Source organism: Mobula hypostoma, chromosome 6, assembly GCF_963921235.1.
Source record: "Mobula hypostoma chromosome 6, sMobHyp1.1, whole genome shotgun sequence".
Classification (NCBI taxonomy): domain Eukaryota; kingdom Metazoa; phylum Chordata; class Chondrichthyes; order Myliobatiformes; family Myliobatidae; genus Mobula; species Mobula hypostoma.
In genome coordinates this window covers 98,140,278-98,159,249 of record NC_086102.1, presented here as the reverse complement: position 1 = coordinate 98,159,249, position 18,972 = coordinate 98,140,278, and positions in this window count along the sequence as shown.

The following is an 18,972-nucleotide window of genomic DNA, read 5'->3' as shown; positions in this document are numbered from 1 at the left end:
TTCCCACATGACTCTGAGATGTCTGAAAGTGGTTTCATGCCACTGCAGTGGAAGACAAAAAAGTTGTTTTCTCAGTGCATACAAAGCTTTGACAGTACAAGTAGTATACATTTCAATTTTACACCAAAGAACTTACTGTAAACCTAATGGAAACACCTTAGGTGAACTTCCCACATGATTCTGAGATGTCAGAAAGTGGTTTCATGCCACTGCAGTGTAAGACAAAAAAGTTGTTTTCTCAGTGCATGCAATGCTTTGACAATACAAGTGGTATACATTTCAATTTTACACCGAAGTACTTACAGCAAACCAAATGGAAACACCTTAGGTTAACTTCCCAAATGATTCTGAGATGTCTGAAAGTGGTTTCGTGCCACTGCAGGGTAAGACAAAAAAGTTGTTTACTCAGTGCATGCAATGCTTTGACAGTACAAGTAGTATACATTTCAATTTTACACCAAAGTACTTAGTGAAAACCTAATGGAAACACCTTAGGTTAACTTCCCACATGATTCTGAGATGTCTGAAAGTCGTTTCATGCCACTGCAGTGTAAGACAAAAAAGTTGTTTTCTCAGTGCATACAAACCTTTGACAATACAAGTGGTATACATTTCAGTTTTACACCAAAGTACTTACAGCAAAACAAATGGAAACACCTTAGGTTAACTTCCCAGATGATTCTGCGATGTCTGAAAGTGGTTGAATGCCACTGCAGTGGAAAACAAAAAAGTTTTTTTCTCAGTGCATGCAATGCTTTGACAGTACAAGTAGTATACATTTCAATTTTACACCAAAGTACTTACTGAAAACCTAATGGAAACACCTTAGGTTAACTTCCCACATGATTCTGAGATGTCTGAAAGTCGTTTCATGCCACTGCAGTGTAAGACAAAAAAGTTGTTTTCTCCGTGCATGCAATGCTTTGACAGAACAAGTGGTATACATTTCAATTTTACACCAAAGTACTTACTGCAAACCTAATGGAAACACCTTAGATTAACTTCCCACATGATTCTGAGATGTATGAAAGTGGTTTCATGCCACTGCAGTGTAAGACAAAAAAGTTGTTTTCTCAGTGCATGCAATGCTTTGACAGTACAAGTAGTATACATTTCAATTTGACACCAAAGTACTTACTGCAAACCTAATGGAAACACCTTAGGTTAACTTCCCACATGATTCTGAGATGTCTGAAAGTGGTTTCATGCCACTGCAGTATAAGACAAAAAAGTTGTTTTCTCAGTGCATGGAATGCTTTGACAGTACAAGTAGTATACATTTCAATTTTACACCAAAGTACTTACTACAACCCTAATGGAAACACCTTTGGTTAACTTCCCATATGATTCTGCGATGTCTGAAAGTTGTTTCATGCCACTGCAGTGTAAGACAAAAAAGTTGTTTTCTTAGTGCATACAATGCTTTGACAATACAAGTGGTATACATTTCAATTTTACACCAAAGTACTTACTGCAAACCTAATGGAAACATCTTAGGTTAACTTCCCACATGATTCTGAGATGTCCGAAAGTTGTTTCATGCCTGAGCTGTGTAAGACAAAAAAGTTGCTTTCTCAGTGCATACAATGCTATGACAATACAAGTAGTATACATTTCAATTTTACACCAAAGTACTTACTGCAAACCTAATGGAAACACCTTAGGTTAACTTCAAACATAATTCTGAGTTGTCTGAAAGTTGTTTCATGCCTCTGCAGTGTAAGAGAAAAAAGTTGATTTCTCAGTGCATACAATGCTATGACAATACAAGTAGTATACATTTCAATTTTACACCAAAGTACTTACAGCAAACCAAATGGAAACACCATGGGTGAACTTCACACATGATTCTGAGATGTCTGAAAGTGGTTTCATGCCACTGCAGTGTAAGACAAAAAAGTTGTTTTCTCAGTGCATACAATGCTATGACAATACAAGTAGTATACATTTCAATTTTACACCAAAGTACTTACAGTAAACCAAATGGAAACACCTTAGGTTAACTTCCCACATGATTCTGAGATGTCTGAAAGTGGTTTCATGCCACTGCAGTGTAAGACAAAAAAGTTGTTTTCTCAGTGCATGCAATGCTTTGACAATACAAGTGGTATACATTTCAATTTTACACCAAAGTACTTACAGCAAACCAAATGGAAACACCTTAGGTTAACTTCCCACATGATTCTGAGATGTCTGAAAGTGGTTTCATGCCACTGCAGTGTAAGACAAAAAAGTTGTTTACTCTTTGCATGCAATGCTTTGACAGTACAAGTAGTATACATTTCAATTTTACAACAAAGTACTTACTGCAAACCTAATGGAAACACCTTAGGTTAACTTCCCACATGATTCTGAGATGTCTGAAAGTGGTTTCATGCCACTGCAGTGTAAGACAAAAAAGTTGTTTACTCTTTGCATGCAATGCTTTGATAGTACAAGTAGTATACATTTCAATTTTACACCAAAGAACTTACTGCAAACCTAATGGAAACACCTTAGGTGAACTTCCCACATGATTCTGAGATGTCTGAAAGTGGTTTCATGCCACTGCAGTGTAAGACAAAAAAGTTGTTTTCTCAGTGCATGCAATGCTTTGACAATACAAGTGGTATACATTTCAATTTTACACCAAAGTACTTACAGCAAACCAAATGGAAACACCTTAGGTTAACTTCCCACATGATTCTGAGATGTCTGAAAGTGGTTTCATGCCACTGCAGTGTAAGACAAAAAAGTTGTTTTCTCAGTGCATGCAATGCTTTGACAGTACAAGTAGTATACATTTCAATTTTACACCAAAGTACTTACTGAAAACCTAATGGAAACACCTTAGGTTAACTTCCCACATGATTCTGAGATGTCTGAAAGTCGTTTCATGCCACTGCAGTGTAAGACAAAAAAGTTGTTTTCTCAGTGCATACAAACCTTTGACAATACAAGTGGTATACATTTCAATTTTACACCAAAGTACTTGCTGCAAACCTAATGGAAACATCTTAGGTTAACTTCCCACATGATTCTGAGATGTCCGAAAGTTGTTTCATGCCTGAGCTGTGTAAGACAAAAAAGTTGCTTTCTCAGTGCATACAATGCTATGACAATACAAGTAGTATACATTTCAATTTTACACCAAAGTACTTACTGCAAACCGAATGGAAACACCTTAGGTTAACTTCACACATAATTCTGAGATGTCTGAAAGTTGTTTCATGCCTCTGCAGTGTAAGAGAAAAAAGTTGTTTTCTCAGTGCATACAATGCTATGACAATACAAGTAGTATACATTTCAATTTTACACCAAAGTACTTACAGTAAACCAAATGGAAACACCTTAGGTGAACTTCCCACATGATTCTGAGATGTCTGAAAGTGGTTTCATGCCACTGCAGTGTAAGACAAAAAAGTTGTTTTCACAGTGCATGCAATGCATTGACAATACAAGTGGTATACATTTCAATTTTACACCAAAGTACTTACAGCAAACCAAATGGAAACACCTTAGGTTAACTTCCCACATGATTCTGAGATGTCTGAAAGTGGTTTCGTGCCACTGCAGGGTAAGACAAAAAAGTTGTTTACTCAGTGCATGCAATGCTTTGACAGTACAAGTAGTATACATTTCAATTTTACACCAAAGAACTTACTGTAAACCGAATGGAAACACCTTAGGTTAACTTCCCACATGATTCTGAGATGTCAGAAAGTGGTTTCATGCCACTGCAGTGTAAGACAAAAAAGTTGTTTTCTCAGTGCATACAATGCTTTGACAATACAAGTGGTATACATTTCAATTTTACACCAAAGTACTTACAGCAAACCAAATGGAAACACCTTAGGTTAACTTCCCACATGATTCTGAGATGTCTGAAAGTGGTTTCATGCCAGTGCAGTGTAAGACAAAAAAGTTGTTTTCTCAGTGCATGCAATGCTTTGACAGTACAAGTAGTATACATTTCAATTTTACACCAAAGTACTTACTGAAAACCTAATGGAAACACCTTAGGTTAACTTCCCACATGATTCTGAGATGTCTGAAAGTCGTTTCATGCCACTGCAGTGTAAGACAAAAAAGTTGTTTTCTCTGTGCATACAAACCTTTGACAATACAAGTGGTATACATTTCAATTTTACACCAAAGTACTTACAGCAAACCAAATGGAAACACCTTAGGTTAACTTCCCACATGATTCTGAGATGTCTGAAAGTGGTTTCATGCCACTGCAGGGTAAGACAAAAAAGTTGTTTACTCAGTGCATGCAATGCTTTGACAGTACAAGTAGTATACATTTCAATTTTACAACAAAGAACTTACTGTAAACCTAATGGAAACACCTTAGGTGAACTTCCCACATGATTCTGAGATGTCAGAAAGTGGTTTCATGCCACTGCAGTGTAAGACAAAAAAGTTGTTTACTCAGTGCATGCAATGCTTTGACAGTACAAGTAGTATACATTTCAATTTTACACCAAAGTACTTACTGTAAACCTAATGGAAACACCTTAGGTTAACTTCCCACATGATTCTGAGATGTCTGAAAGTGGTTTCATGCCACTGCAGTGTAAGACAAAAAAGTTGTTTTCTCAGTGCATGCAATGCTTTGACAATACAAGTGGTATACATTTCAATTTTACACCGAAGTACTTACAGCAAACCAAATGGAAACACCTTAGGTTAACTTCCCACATGATTCTGAGATGTCTGAAAGTGGTTTCATGCCACTGCAGTGTAAGACAAAAAAGTTGTTTTCTCAGTGCATGCAATGCTTTGACAGTACAAGTAGTATACATTTCAATTTTACACCAAAGTACTTACTGAAAACCTAATGGAAACACCTTAGGTTAACTTCCCACATGATTCTGAGATGTCTGAAAGTCGTTTCATGCCACTGCAGTGTAAGACAAAAAAGTTGTTTTCTCAGTGCATACAAACCTTTGACAATACAAGTGGTATACATTTCAATTTTACACCAAAGTACTTACTGCAAACCTAATGGAAACATCTTAGGTTAACTTCCCACATGATTCTGAGATGTCCGAAAGTTGTTTCATGCCTGAGCTGTGTAAGACAAAAAAGTTGCTTTCTCAGTGCATACAATGCTATGACAATACAAGTAGTATACATTTCAATTTTACACCAAAGTACTTACTGCAAACCGAATGGAAACACCTTAGGTTAACTTCCCACATGATTCTGAGATGTCTGAAAGTTGTTTCATGCCTCTGCAGTGTAAGAGAAAAAAGTTGTTTTCTCAGTGCATACAATGCTATGACAATACAAGTAGTATACATTTCAATTTTACACCAAAGTACTTACAGCAAACCAAATGGAAACACCTTAGGTTAACTTCCCACATGATTCTGAGATGTCTGAAAGTGGTTTCATGCCACTGCAGTGTAAGACAAAAAAGTTGTTTTCACAGTGCATGCAATGCATTGACAATACAAGTGGTATACATTTCAATTTTACACCAAAGTACTTACAGCAAACCAAATGGAAACACCTTAGGTTAACTTCCCACATGATTCTGAGATGTCTGAAAGTGGTTTCATGCCACTGCAGTGTAAGACAAAAAAGTTGTTTTCTCAGTGCATGCAATGCTTTGACAGTACAAGTAGTATACATTTCAATTTTACACCAAAGAACTTACTGTAAACCGAATGGAAACACCTTAGGTGAACTTCCCACATGATTCTGAGATGTCTGAAAGTGGTTTCATGCCACTGCAGTGTAAGACAAAAAAGTTGTTTTCTCAGTGCATACAAAGCTTTGACAATACAAGTGGTATACATTTCAATTTTACACCAAAGTACTTACAGCAAACCAAATGGAAACACCTTAGGTTAACTTCCCAAATGATTCTGAGATGTCTGAAAGTGGTTTCATGCCAGTGCAGTGTAAGACAAAAAAGTTGTTTACTCAGTGCATGCAATGCTTTGACAGTACAAGTAGTATACATTTCAATTTTACACCAAAGTACTTACTGAAAACCTAATGGAAACACCTTAGGTTAACTTCCCACATGATTCTGAGATGTCTGAAAGTCGTTTCATGCCACTGCAGTGTAAGACAAAAAAGTTGTTTTCTCAGTGCATACAAACCTTTGACAATACAAGTGGTATACATTTCAATTTTACACCAAAGTACTTACAGCAAAACAAATGGAAACACCTTAGGTTAACTTCCCACATGATTCTGAGATGTCTGAAAGTGGTTTCATGCCACTGCAGTGTAAAACAAAAAAGTTGTTTTCTCAGTGCATGCAATGCTTTGACAGTACAAGTAGTATACATTTCAATTTTACACCAAAGTACTTACTGAAAACCTAATGGAAACACATTAGGTTAACTTCCCACATGATTCTGAGATGTCTGAAAGTGGTTTCATGCCACTGCAGTGTAAGACAAAAAAGTTGTTTTCTCAGTGCATGCAATGCATTGACAATACAAGTGGTATACATTTCAATTTTACACCAAAGTACTTACAGCAAACCAAATGGAAACACCTTAGGTTAACTTCCCACATGATTCTGAGATGTCTGAAAGTGGTTTCATGCCACTGCAGGGTAAGACAAAAAAGTTGTTTACTCAGTGCATGCAATGCTTTGACAGTACAAGTAGTATACATTTCAATTTTACACCAAAGTACTTACTGAAAACCTAATGGAAACACCTGAGGTTAACTTCCCACATGATTCTGAGATGTCTGAAAGTGGTTTCATGCCACTGCAGTGTAAGACAAAAAAGTTGTTTTCTCTGTGCATACAAACCTTTGATAATACAAGTGGTATACATTTCAATTTTACACCAAAGTACTTACAGCAAAACAAATGGAAACACCTTAGGTTAACTTCCCAGATGATTCTGCGATGTCTGAAAGTGGTTTCATGCCACTGCAGTGTAAAACAAAAAAGTTGTTTTCTCAGTGCATGCAATGCTTTGACAGTACAAGTGGTATACATTTCAATTTTACCCCAAAGTATTTACAGCAAACATAATGGCAACACGTTAGGTTAACTTCCCACATGATTCTGAGATGTCTGAAAGTTGTTCCATGCCTGTGCAGTGTAAGGGAAAAAAGTTGTTTTCTCAGTACATACAATGCTATTACAATACAAGCAGTATACATTTAAATTTTACACCAAAGTACTCACTGCAAACCTAATGGAAACACGTTAGGTTAACTTCCCACATGATTCTGAGATGTCTGAAAGTTTTTTCATGCCTGTGCTGTGTAAGAGAAAAAAGTTGTTTTCTCAGTGCATACAATGCTATGACAGTACAAGCAGTATACATTTCAATTTTACACCAAAGTACTTACTACAACCCTAATGGAAACACCTTTGGTTAACTTCCCATATGATTCTGCGATGTCTGAAAGTTGTTTCATGCCACTGCAGTGTAAGACAGAAAGGTTGTTTTCTCAGTGCATACAATGCTTTGACAGTAGAAGCAGTATACATTTCAATTTTACACCAAAGTACTTACTACAACCCTAATGGAAACACCTTTGTTTAACTGCCCATATGATTCTGCGATGTCTGTAAGTTGTTTCATGCCACTGCAGTGTAAGAGAAAAAAGTTGTTTTCTTAGTGCATACAATGCTTTGACAATACAAGTGGTATACATTTTAATTTTACACCAAAGTACTTACTGCAAACCTAATGGAAACATCTTAGATTAACTTCCCACATGATTCTGAGATGTCTCAAAGTTGTTCAATGCCTGTGCTGTGTAAACAAAAAAGTTGCTTTCTCAGTGCATACAATGCTTTGACAATAAAAGTGGTATACATTTCAATTTTACACCAAAGTACTTACTGCAAACCTGATGGAAACATCTTAGGTTAACTTCCCACATGATTCTGAGATGTCTGAAAGTTGTTTCATGCCTGTGCTGTGTAAGACAAAAAAGTTGCTTTCTCAGTGCATACAATGCTTTGACAACACAAGTAGTATACATTTCAATTTTACCCCAAATTACTTACAGCAAACCTAATGGAAACAGGTTAGATTAACTTCCCACAAGATTCTGAGATGTATGAAAGTTGTTTCATGCCTGTGCAGTGTAAGAGAAAAAAGTTGTTTTCTCAGTGCATACAATGCTATGACAATACAAGTAGTATACATTTCAATTTTACACCAAAGTACTTACTGCAAACCTAATGGAAACACCTTAGGTTAACTTCCCACATGATTCTGAGATGTCTGAAAGTTGTTTCATGCCTGTGCTGTGTCAGACAAAAAAGTTGTTTTCTCAGTGCATACAATGCTTTGACATCACAAGTAGTATACATTTCAATTTTACCCCAAAGTACTTACAGCAAACCTAATGGAAACACGTTAGGTTAACTTCCCACATAATTCTGAGATGTCTGAAAGTTGTTTCATGCCTCTGCAGTGTAAGAGAAAAAAGTTGTTTTCTCAGTGCATACAATGCTATGACAATACAAGTAGTATACATTTCAATTTTACACCAAAGTACTTACTGCAAACCTAATGGAAACACATTAGGTTAACTTCACACATGACTCTGAGATGTCTGAAAGTTGTTTCATGCCTGTGCAGTGTAAGACAAAAAAGTTGTTTTCTCAGTGCATACAATGCTTTGACAATACAAGTAGTATACATTTCAATTTTACACCAAAGTACTTACAGCAAACCTAATGGAAACACGTTAGGTTAACTTCCCACATAATTCTGAGATGTCTGAAAGTTGTTTCATGCCTCTGCAGTGTAAGAGAAAAAAGTTGTTTTCTCAGTGCATACAATGCTATGACAATACAAGCAGTATACATTTCAATTTTACACCAAAGTACTTACAGCAAACCAAATGGAAACACCTTAGGTTAACTTCCCACATGATTCTGAGATGTCTGAAAGTGGTTTCATGCCACTGCAGTGTAAGACAAAAAAGTTGTTTTCTCAGTGCATGCAATGCTTTGACAGTACAAGTAGTATACATTTCAATTTTACACCAAAGTACTTACTGCAAACCTAATGGAAACACCTTAGGTTAACTTCCCACATGATTCTGAGATGTCTGAAAGTGGTTTCATGCCACTGCAGTGTAAGACAAAAAAGTTGTTTTCTCTGTGCATACAAACCTTTGACAATACAAGTGGTATACATTTCAATTTTACACCAAAGTACTTACTGCAAACCTAATGGAAACATCTTAGGTTAACTTCCCACATGATTCTGAGATGTCTGAAAGTTGTTTCATGCCTGTGCTGTGTAAGACAAAAAAGTTGCTTTCTCAGTGCATACAATGCTTTGACAATACAAGTAGTATACATTTCAATTTTACACCAAAGTACTTACTGCAAACCTAATGGAAACACCTTAGGTTAACTTCCCACATGATTCTGAGATGTCTGAAAGTTGTTTCATGCCTCTGCAGTGTAAGACAAAAAAGTTGTTTTCTCAGTGCATACAATGCTATGACAATACAAGTAGTATACATTTCAATTTTACACCAAAGTACTTACAGTAAACCAAATGGAAACACCTTAGGTTAACTTCCCACATGATTCTGAGATGTCTGAAAGTGGTTTCATGCCACTGCAGTGTAAGACAAAAAAGTTGTTTTCTCAGTGCATGCAATGCTTTGACAATACAAGTGGTATACATTTCAATTTTACACCAAAGTACTTACAGCAAACCTAATGGAAACACCTTAGGTTAACTTCCCACATGATTCTGAGATGTCTGAAAGTGGTTTCATGCCACTGCAGTGTAAGACAAAAAAGTTGTTTTCTCAGTGCATACAATGCTTTGACAGTACAAGTAGTATACATTTCAATTTTACACCAAAGTACTTACTGTAAACCTAATGGAAACACCTTAGGTTAACTTCCCACATGATTCTGAGATGTCTGAAAGTGGTTTCATGCCACTGCAGTGTAAGACAAAAAAGTTGTTTTCTCAGTGCATGCAATGCTTTGACAATACAAGTGGTATACATTTCAATTTTACACCAAAGTACTTACTGAAAACCTAATGGAAACACCTTAGGTTAACTTCCCACATGATTCTGAGATGTCTGAAAGTTGTTTCATGCCACTGCAGTGTAAGACAAAAAAGTTGTTTTCTCAGTGCATACAATGCTTTGACAATACAAGTGGTATACATTTCAATTTTACACCAAAGTACTTACAGCAAACCTAATGGAAACACCTTAGGTTAACTTCCCACATGATTCTGAGATGTCTGAAAGTGGTTTCATGCCACTGCAGTGTAAGACAAAAAAGTTGTTTTCTCAGTGCATACAATGCTTTGACAATACAAGTGGTATACATTTCAATTTTACCCCAAAGTATTTACAGCAAACATAATGGAAACACGTTAGGTTAACTTCCCACATGATTCTGAGATGTCTGAAAGTTGTTTCATGCCTGTGCAGTGTAAGGGAAAAAAGTTGTTTTCTCAGTACATACAATGTTATGACAATACAAGTAGTATACATTTCAATTTTACACCAAAGTACTTACTGCAAACCTAATGGAAACACCTTAGGTTAACTTCCCACATGATTCTGAGATGTCTGAAATTTGTTTCATGCCCGTGCAGTGTAAGAGAAAAAAGTTGTTTTCTCAGTGCATACAATGCTATGACAGCACAAGCAGTATACATTTCAATTTTACACCAAAGTACTTACTACAACCCTAATGGAAACACCTTTGGTTAACTTCCCATATGATTCTGCGATTTCTGAAAGTTGTTTCATGCCACTGCAGTGTAAGACAGAAAGGTTGTTTTCTCAGTGCATACAATGCTTTGACAGTACAAGTAGTATACATTTCAATTTTACACCAAAGTACTTACTACAACCCTAATGGAAACACCTTTGGTTAACTTCCCATATGATTCTGCGATGTCTGAAAGTTGTTTCATGCCACTGCAGTGTAAGACAAAAAAGTTGTTTTCTTAGTGCATACAATGCTTTGACAATACAAGTGGTATACATTTTAATTTTACACCAAAGTACTTACTGCAAACCTAATGGAAACATCTTAGGTTAACTTCCCACATGATTCTGAGATGTCTCAAAGTTGTTTCATGCCTGTGCTGTGTAAACAAAAAAGTTGCTTTCTCAGTGCATACAATGCTTTGACAATAAAAGTGGTATACATTTCAATTTTACACCAAAGTACTTACTGCAAACCTAATGGAAACATCTTAGGTTAACTTCCCACATGATTCTGAGATGTCTGAAAGTTGTTTCATGCCTGTGCTGTGTAAGACAAAAAAGTTGCTTTCTCAGTGCATACAATGCTTTGACAACACAAGTAGTATACATTTCAATTTTACCCCAAATTACTTACAGCAAACCTAATGGAAACAGGTTAGGTTAACTTCCCACATGATTCTGAGATGTATGAAAGTTGTTTCATGCCTGTGCTGTGTAAGACAAAAAAGTTGTTTTCTCAGTGCATACAATGCTTTGACAATACAAGTAGTATACATTTCAATTTTACACCAAAGTACTTACTGCAAACCTAATGGAAACACCTTAGGTTAACTTCCCACATGATTCTGAGATGTCTGAAAGTTGTTTCATGCCTGTGCAGTGTAAGACAAAAAAGTTGTTTTCTCAGTGCATACAATGCTTTGACAACACAAGTAGTATACATTTCAATTTTACACCAAAGTACTTACAGCAAACCTAATGGAAACACGTTAGGTTAACTTCCCACATGATTCTGAGATGTCTGAAAGTTGTTCCATGCCTCTGCAGTGTAAGACAAAAAAGTTGTTTTCTCAGTGCATACAATGCTTTGACAATACAAGTAGTATACATTTCAATTTTACACCAAAGTACTTACTGCAAACCTAATGGAAACACCTTAGGTTAACTTCCCACATGATTCTGAGATGTCTGAAAGTTGTTTCATGCCTGTGCAGTGTAAGACAAAAAAGTTGTTTTCTCAGTGCATACAATGCTTTGACAATACAAGTAGTATACATTTCAATTTTACACCAAAGTACTTACAGCAAACCTAATGGAAACACCTTAGGTTAACTTCCCACATGATTCTGAGATGTCTGAAAGTTGTTTCATGCCTCTGCAGTGTAAGACAAAAAAGTTGTTTTCTCAGTGCATACAATGCTTTGACAATACAAGCAGTATACATTTCAATTTTACACCAAAGTACTTACAGCAAACCTAATGGAAACACCTTAGGTTAACTTCCCACATGATTCTGAGATGTCTGAAAGTGGTTTCATGCCACTGCAGTGTAAGACAAAAAAGTTGTTTTCTCAGTGCATGCAATGCTTTGACAGTACAAGTAGTATACATTTCAATTTTACACCAAAGTACTTACTGCAAACCTAATGGAAACACCTTAGGTTAACTTCCCACATGATTCTGAGATGTCTGAAAGTGGTTTCATGCCACTGCAGTGTAAGACAAAAAAGTTGTTTTCTCAGTGCATACAATGCTTTGACAATACAAGTAGTATACATTTCAATTTTACACCAAAGTACTTACTGCAAACCTAATGGAAACACCTTAGGTTAACTTCCCACATGATTCTGAGATGTCTGAAAGTTGTTTCATGCCACTGCAGTGTAAGACAAAAAAGTTGTTTTCTCAGTGCATACAATGCTTTGACAATACAAGTGGTATACATTTCAATTTTACACCAAAGTACTTACAGCAAACCTAATGGAAACACCTTAGGTTAACTTCCCACATGATTCTGAGATGTCTGAAAGTTGTTTCATGCCACTGCAGTGTAAGACAAAAAAGTTGTTTTCTCAGTGCATACAAAGCTTTGACAGTACAAGTAGTATACATTTCAATTTTACACCAAAGTACTTACTGCAAACCTAATGGAAACACCTTAGGTTAACTTCCCACATGATTCTGAGATGTCTGAAAGTGGTTTCATGCCACTGCAGTGTAAGACAAAAAAGTTGATTTCTCAGTGCATACAATGCTTTGACAATACAACTAGTATACATTTCAATTTTACACCAAAGTACTTACAGCAAACCTAATGGAAACACCTTAGGTTAACTTCCCACATGATTCTGAGATGTCTGAAAGTTGTTTCATGCCACTGCAGTGTAAGACAAAAAAGTTGTTTTCTCAGTGCATACAATGCTTTGACAATACAAGTAGTATACATTTCAATTTTACACCAAAGTACTTACTGCAAACCTAATGGAAACACCTTAGGTTAACTTCCCACATGATTCTGAGATGTCTGAAAGTTGTTTCATGCCACTGCAGTGTAAGACAAAAAAGTTGTTTTCTCAGTGCATACAATGCTTTGACAATACAAGTGGTATACATTTCAATTTTACCCCAAAGTATTTTCAGCAAAACTAATGGAAACACCTTAGGTTAACTTCCCACATGATTCTGAGATGTCTGAAAGTTGTTTCATGCCACTGCAGTGTAAGATAAAACAGTTGTTTTCTCAGTGCATACAATGCTTTGACAAAACAAGTGGTATACATTTCAATTTTACACCAAAGTACTTATTGCAAACTAATGGAAACACCTTAGGTTAACTTCCCACATGATTCTGAGATGTATGAAAGTTGTTTCATGCCACTGCAGTGTAAGACAAAAAAGTTGTTTTCTCAGTGCATACAATGCTTTGACAGTACAAGTAGTATACATTTCAATTTTACACCAAAGTACTTACTGCAAACCTAATGGAAACACCTTAGGTTAACTTCCCACATGATTCTGAGATGTCTGAAAGTTGTTTCATGCCACTGCAGTGTAAGACAAAAAAGTTGTTTTCTCAGTGCATACAATGCTTTGACAATACAACTAGTATACATTTCAATTTTACACCAAAGTACTTACAGCAAACCTAATGGAAACACCTTAGGTTAACTTCCCACATGATTCTGAGATGTCTGAAAGTTGTTTCATGCCACTGCAGTGTAAGACAAAAATGTTGTTTTCTCAGTGCATACAATGCTTTGACAATACAACCAGTATACATTTCAATTTTACACCAAAGTACTTACTGCAAACCTAATGGAAACACCTTAGGTTAACTTCCCACATGATTCTGAGATGTCTGAAAGTTGTTTCATGCCTGTGCAGTGTAAGACAAAAAAGTTGTTTTCTCATTGCATATAATGCTTGACAACACAACTAGTATATATTTCAATTTTACACCAAAGTACTTACTGCAAACCTAATGGAAACACCTTAGGTTAACTTCCCACATGATTCTGAGATGTCTGAAAGTTGTTTCATGCCACTGCAGTGTAAGACAAAAAAGTTGTTTTCTCAGTGCATACAATGCTTTGACAATACAAGTAGTATACATTTCAATTTTACACCAAAGTACTTACAGCGAACCTAATGGAATCACGTTAGGTTAACTTCCCAAATGATTCTGAGATGTCTGAAAGTTTTTTCATGCCTGTGCAGTGTTACACAAAAAAGTTGTTTTCTCAGTGCATACAAAGCTTTGTCAATCCAAGTAGTATACATTTCAATTTTACACCAAAGTACTTCCTGCAAACCTAATGGAAACACCTCGGGTTAACTTCCCACATGATACTGAGCTGTCTGAAAGTTGTTTTATGCCAATGCAGTGCAAGACAAAAAAGCTGTTTTCTCAGTGCATACAATGCTTTGACAGCACAAGTAGTATACATTTCAATTTTACACCAAAGTTCTTACTGCAAACCTAATTGAAACACCTTAGGTTAACTTCCCACATGATTCTGAGGTGTCTGAAAGTTGTTTCATGCCACTGCAGTGTAAGACAAAAAAGTTGTTTTCTCAGTGCATACAATGCTTTGATAATACAAGTAGTATATATTTCAATTTTACACCAAAGTACTTACTGCAAACCGAATGGAAACACCTTAGGTTAACTTCCCACATGATTCTGAACTATTTCCAGCTCGTTTCATGCCTCTGATCATCAAGACAAAAAAGGTCTTTCTCAGTGCATACTGTGCTTTGACAACAAGAGTAGTATCCCTTTCAAATTTACACCAAAGTAATGACTGCAAAACTAATGGATACACCTTAAGTTGTCTTCCCACATGATTCTGAACTATTTCAAATATGTTTCATGGCTCTGAGCATCAAGACAAGAAACTTCTTTTCTTAATGCCTACAGTGCTTTTACAAAAAAAAAACTATTATGTCTTTCAGTTTCACAGCAAAGTATTGCATGCAAACCTAATGGAAACACCTTAAGTTGAATTCCCACATTATTCTGAACTATTTCAAACTTGTTTCATGCCTTTGCTCATTAAGACAAAAAAGTATTTTTCTCAGTGGACACAGTGCTTTGACAGTAAAAGTAGTATGCCTTTCAAATTTACACCAAAGTAATGACTTCAAACCTAATTCAAACACCTGAAGTTGTTTTCCCACATGATTCTGAGCTATTTCAAACATGCTTAAGCCCTCTGATCATCCAGACAAAAAAGTTGTTTTCTCAGAGCATACATGCTTTGACAATACAAGTAGTATACATTTCAATTCTACAACAAAGTACTTACTGCAAACCTAATGGAAATACCTTAGGTTAACTTCCCACATGTTTCTGAGATGTCTGAAAGTTGTTTCATGCCTGTGCAGTGTAAGACAAAGAAGTTGTTTTCCATGTGCATGCAATGCTTTGACAATACAAGTAGTATACATTTCAATTTTACACCAAAATACTTACAGCAAACCTAATGGAAACACCTTAGGTTAACTTCCCACATGATTCTGAGATGTCTGAAAGTTGTTTCATGCCACTGCAGTGTAAGACAAAAAAGTTGTTTTCTCATTGCATACAATGCTTGACAACACAACTAGTATATATTTCAATTTTACACCAAAGTACTTACTGCAAACCTAATGGAAACACCTTAGGTTAACTTCCCACATGATTCTAAACTGTTTGAAACTTGTTTCAGCTACTGCTCATCAAGACAAAAAAGTTGTTTTCTCAGTGCATACAGAGTTTTGATAATACAAGTAGTATATATTTCAATTTTACACCAAAGTACTTACTGCAAACCTAATGGAAACACCTTAGGTTAACTTCCCACATGATTCTGAGATGTCTGAAAGTTGTTTCATGCCACTGCAGTGTAAGACAAAAAAGTTGTTTTCTCAGTGCATACAATGCTTTGACAATACAAGTAGTATACATTTCAATTTTACACCAAAGTACTTACAGCAAACCTAATGGAAATACGTTAGGTTAACTTCCCACATGATTCTGAGATGTCTGAAAGTTGTTTCATGCCTGTGCAGTGTAAGACAAAAAAGTTGTTTTCTCAGTGCATACAATGCTTTGTCAATACAAGTAGTATACATTTCAATTTTACACCAAAGTACTTACTGCAAACCTAATGGAAACACCTTAGGTTAACTTCCCACATGATTCTGAGATGTCTGAAAGCTGTTTCATGCCAATGCAGTGTAAGACAAAAAAGTTGTTTTCTCAGTGCATGCAATGCTTTGACAGCACAAGTAGTATACATTTCAATTTTACACCAAAGCACTTATTGCAAAACTAATGGAAACACCTTAGGTTAACTTCCCACATGATTCTGAGGTGTCTGAAAGTTGTTTCATGCCACTGCAGTGTAAGACAAAAAAGTTGTTTTCTCAGTGCATACAATGCTTTGATAATACAAGTAGTATATATTTCAATTTTACACCAAAGTACTTACTGCAAACCGAATGGAAACACCTTAGGTTAACTTCCCACATGATTCTGAACTATTTCCAGCTCGTTTCATGCCTCTGATCATCAAGACAAAAAAGGTCTTTCTCACTGCATACTGTGCTTTGACAACAAGAGTAGTATCCCTTTCAAATTTACACCAAAGTAATGACTGCAAAACTAATGGATACACCTTAAGTTGTCTTCCCACATGATTCTGAACTATTTCAAATATGTTTCATGGCTCTGAGCATCAAGACAAGAAACTTCTTTTCTTAATGCCTGCAGTGCTTTGACAACAAGAGTAGTATGCCTTTCAATTTTACTTCAAAGTAGTGAATGCAAACCTAATGGAAACACCTTAAGTTGACTTCCCACATGATTCTAAACTGTTTGAAACTTGTTTCAGGCTACTGCTGATCAAGACAAAAAAGTTGTTTTCTCAGTGCATACAGAGTTTTGATAATACAAGTAGTATATATTTCAATTTTACACCAAAGTACTTACTGCAAACCTAATGGAAACACCTTAAGTTAACGTCCCACATGATTCTGAGATGTCTGAAAGTTGTTTCATGCCACTGCAGTTTAAGACAAAAAAGTTGTTTTCTCAGTGCATACAATGCTTTGACAAAACAAGTAGTATACATTTCAATTTTACACCAAAGTACTTACAGCAAACCTAATGGAAATACCTTAGGTTAACTTCCCACATGATTCTGAGATGTCTGAAAGTTGTTTCATGCCTGTGCAGTGTAAGACAAAAAAGTTGTTTTCTCAGTGCATACAATGCTTTGACAATACAAGTTGTATACATTTCAATTTTACACAAATGTACTTACAGCAAACCTAATGGAAACACCTTAGGTTAACTTCCCACATGATTCTGAGATGTCTGAAAGTTGTTTCATGCCACTGCAGTATCAGACAAAAAAGTTGTTTTCTCAGTGCATACAATTCTAAGAAATAAAAGCAGTATACATTTCAATTTAACACCAAAGTACTTACTGCAAACCTAATGGAAACACCTTAGGTTAACTTCCCACATGATTCTGAGATGTCTGAAAGTTGTTTCATGCCTGTGCTGTGTAAGACAAAAAAGTTGTTTTCTCAGTGCATACAATGCTTTGACAATACAAGTAGTATACATTTCAATTTTACACCAAAGTACTTACAGCAAACCTAATGGAAACACCTTAGGTTAACTTCCCACATGATTCTGAGATGTCTGAAAGTTGTTTCATGCCACTGCAGTGTAAGACAAAAAAGTTGTTTTCTCATTGCATACAATGCTTGACAACACAACTAGTATATATTTCAATTTTACACCAAAGTACTTACTGCAAACCTAATGGAAACACCTTAGGTTAACTTCCCACATGATTCTGAGATGTCTGAAAGTTGTTTCATGCCACTGCAGTGTAAGACAAAAAAGTTGTTTTCTCAGTGCATACAATGCTTTGACAATACAAGTAGTATACATTTCAATTTTACACCAAAGTACTTACAGCGAACCTAATGGAATCACGTTAGGTTAACTTCCCACATGATTCTGAGATGTCTGAAAGTTGTTTCATGCCTGTGCAGTGTTACACAAAAAAGTTGTTTTCTCAGTGCATACAAAGCTTTGTCAATCCAAGTAGTATACATTTCAATTTTACACCAAAGTACTTCCTGCAAACCTAATGGAAACACCTCGGGTTAACTTCCCACATGATACTGAGCTGTCTGAAAGTTGTTTTATGCCAATGCAGTGCAAGACAAAAAAGCTGTTTTCTCAGTGCATACAATGCTTTGACAGCACAAGTAGTATACATTTCAATTTTACACCAAAGTTCTTACTGCAAACCTAATTGAAACACCTTAGGTTAACTTCCCACATGATTCTGAGGTGTCTTAAAGTTGTTTCATGCCACTGCAGTGTAAGACAAAAAAGTTGTTTTCTCAGTGCATACAATGCTTTGATAATACAAGTAGTATATATTTCAATTTTACACCAAAGTACTTACTGCAAACCGAATGGAAACACCTTAGGTTAACTTCCCACATGATTCTGAACTATTTCCAGCTCGTTTCATGCCTCTGATCATCAAGACAAAAAAGGTCTTTCTCAGTGCATACTGTGCTTTGACAACAAGAGTAGTATCCCTTTCAAATTTACACCAAAGTAATGACTGCAAAACTAATGGATACACCTTAAGTTGTCTTCCCACATGATTCTGAACTGTTTCAAATATGTTTCATGGCTCTGAGCATCAAGACAAGAAACTTCTTTTCTTAATGCCTACAGTGCTTTGACAACAAGAGTAGTATGCC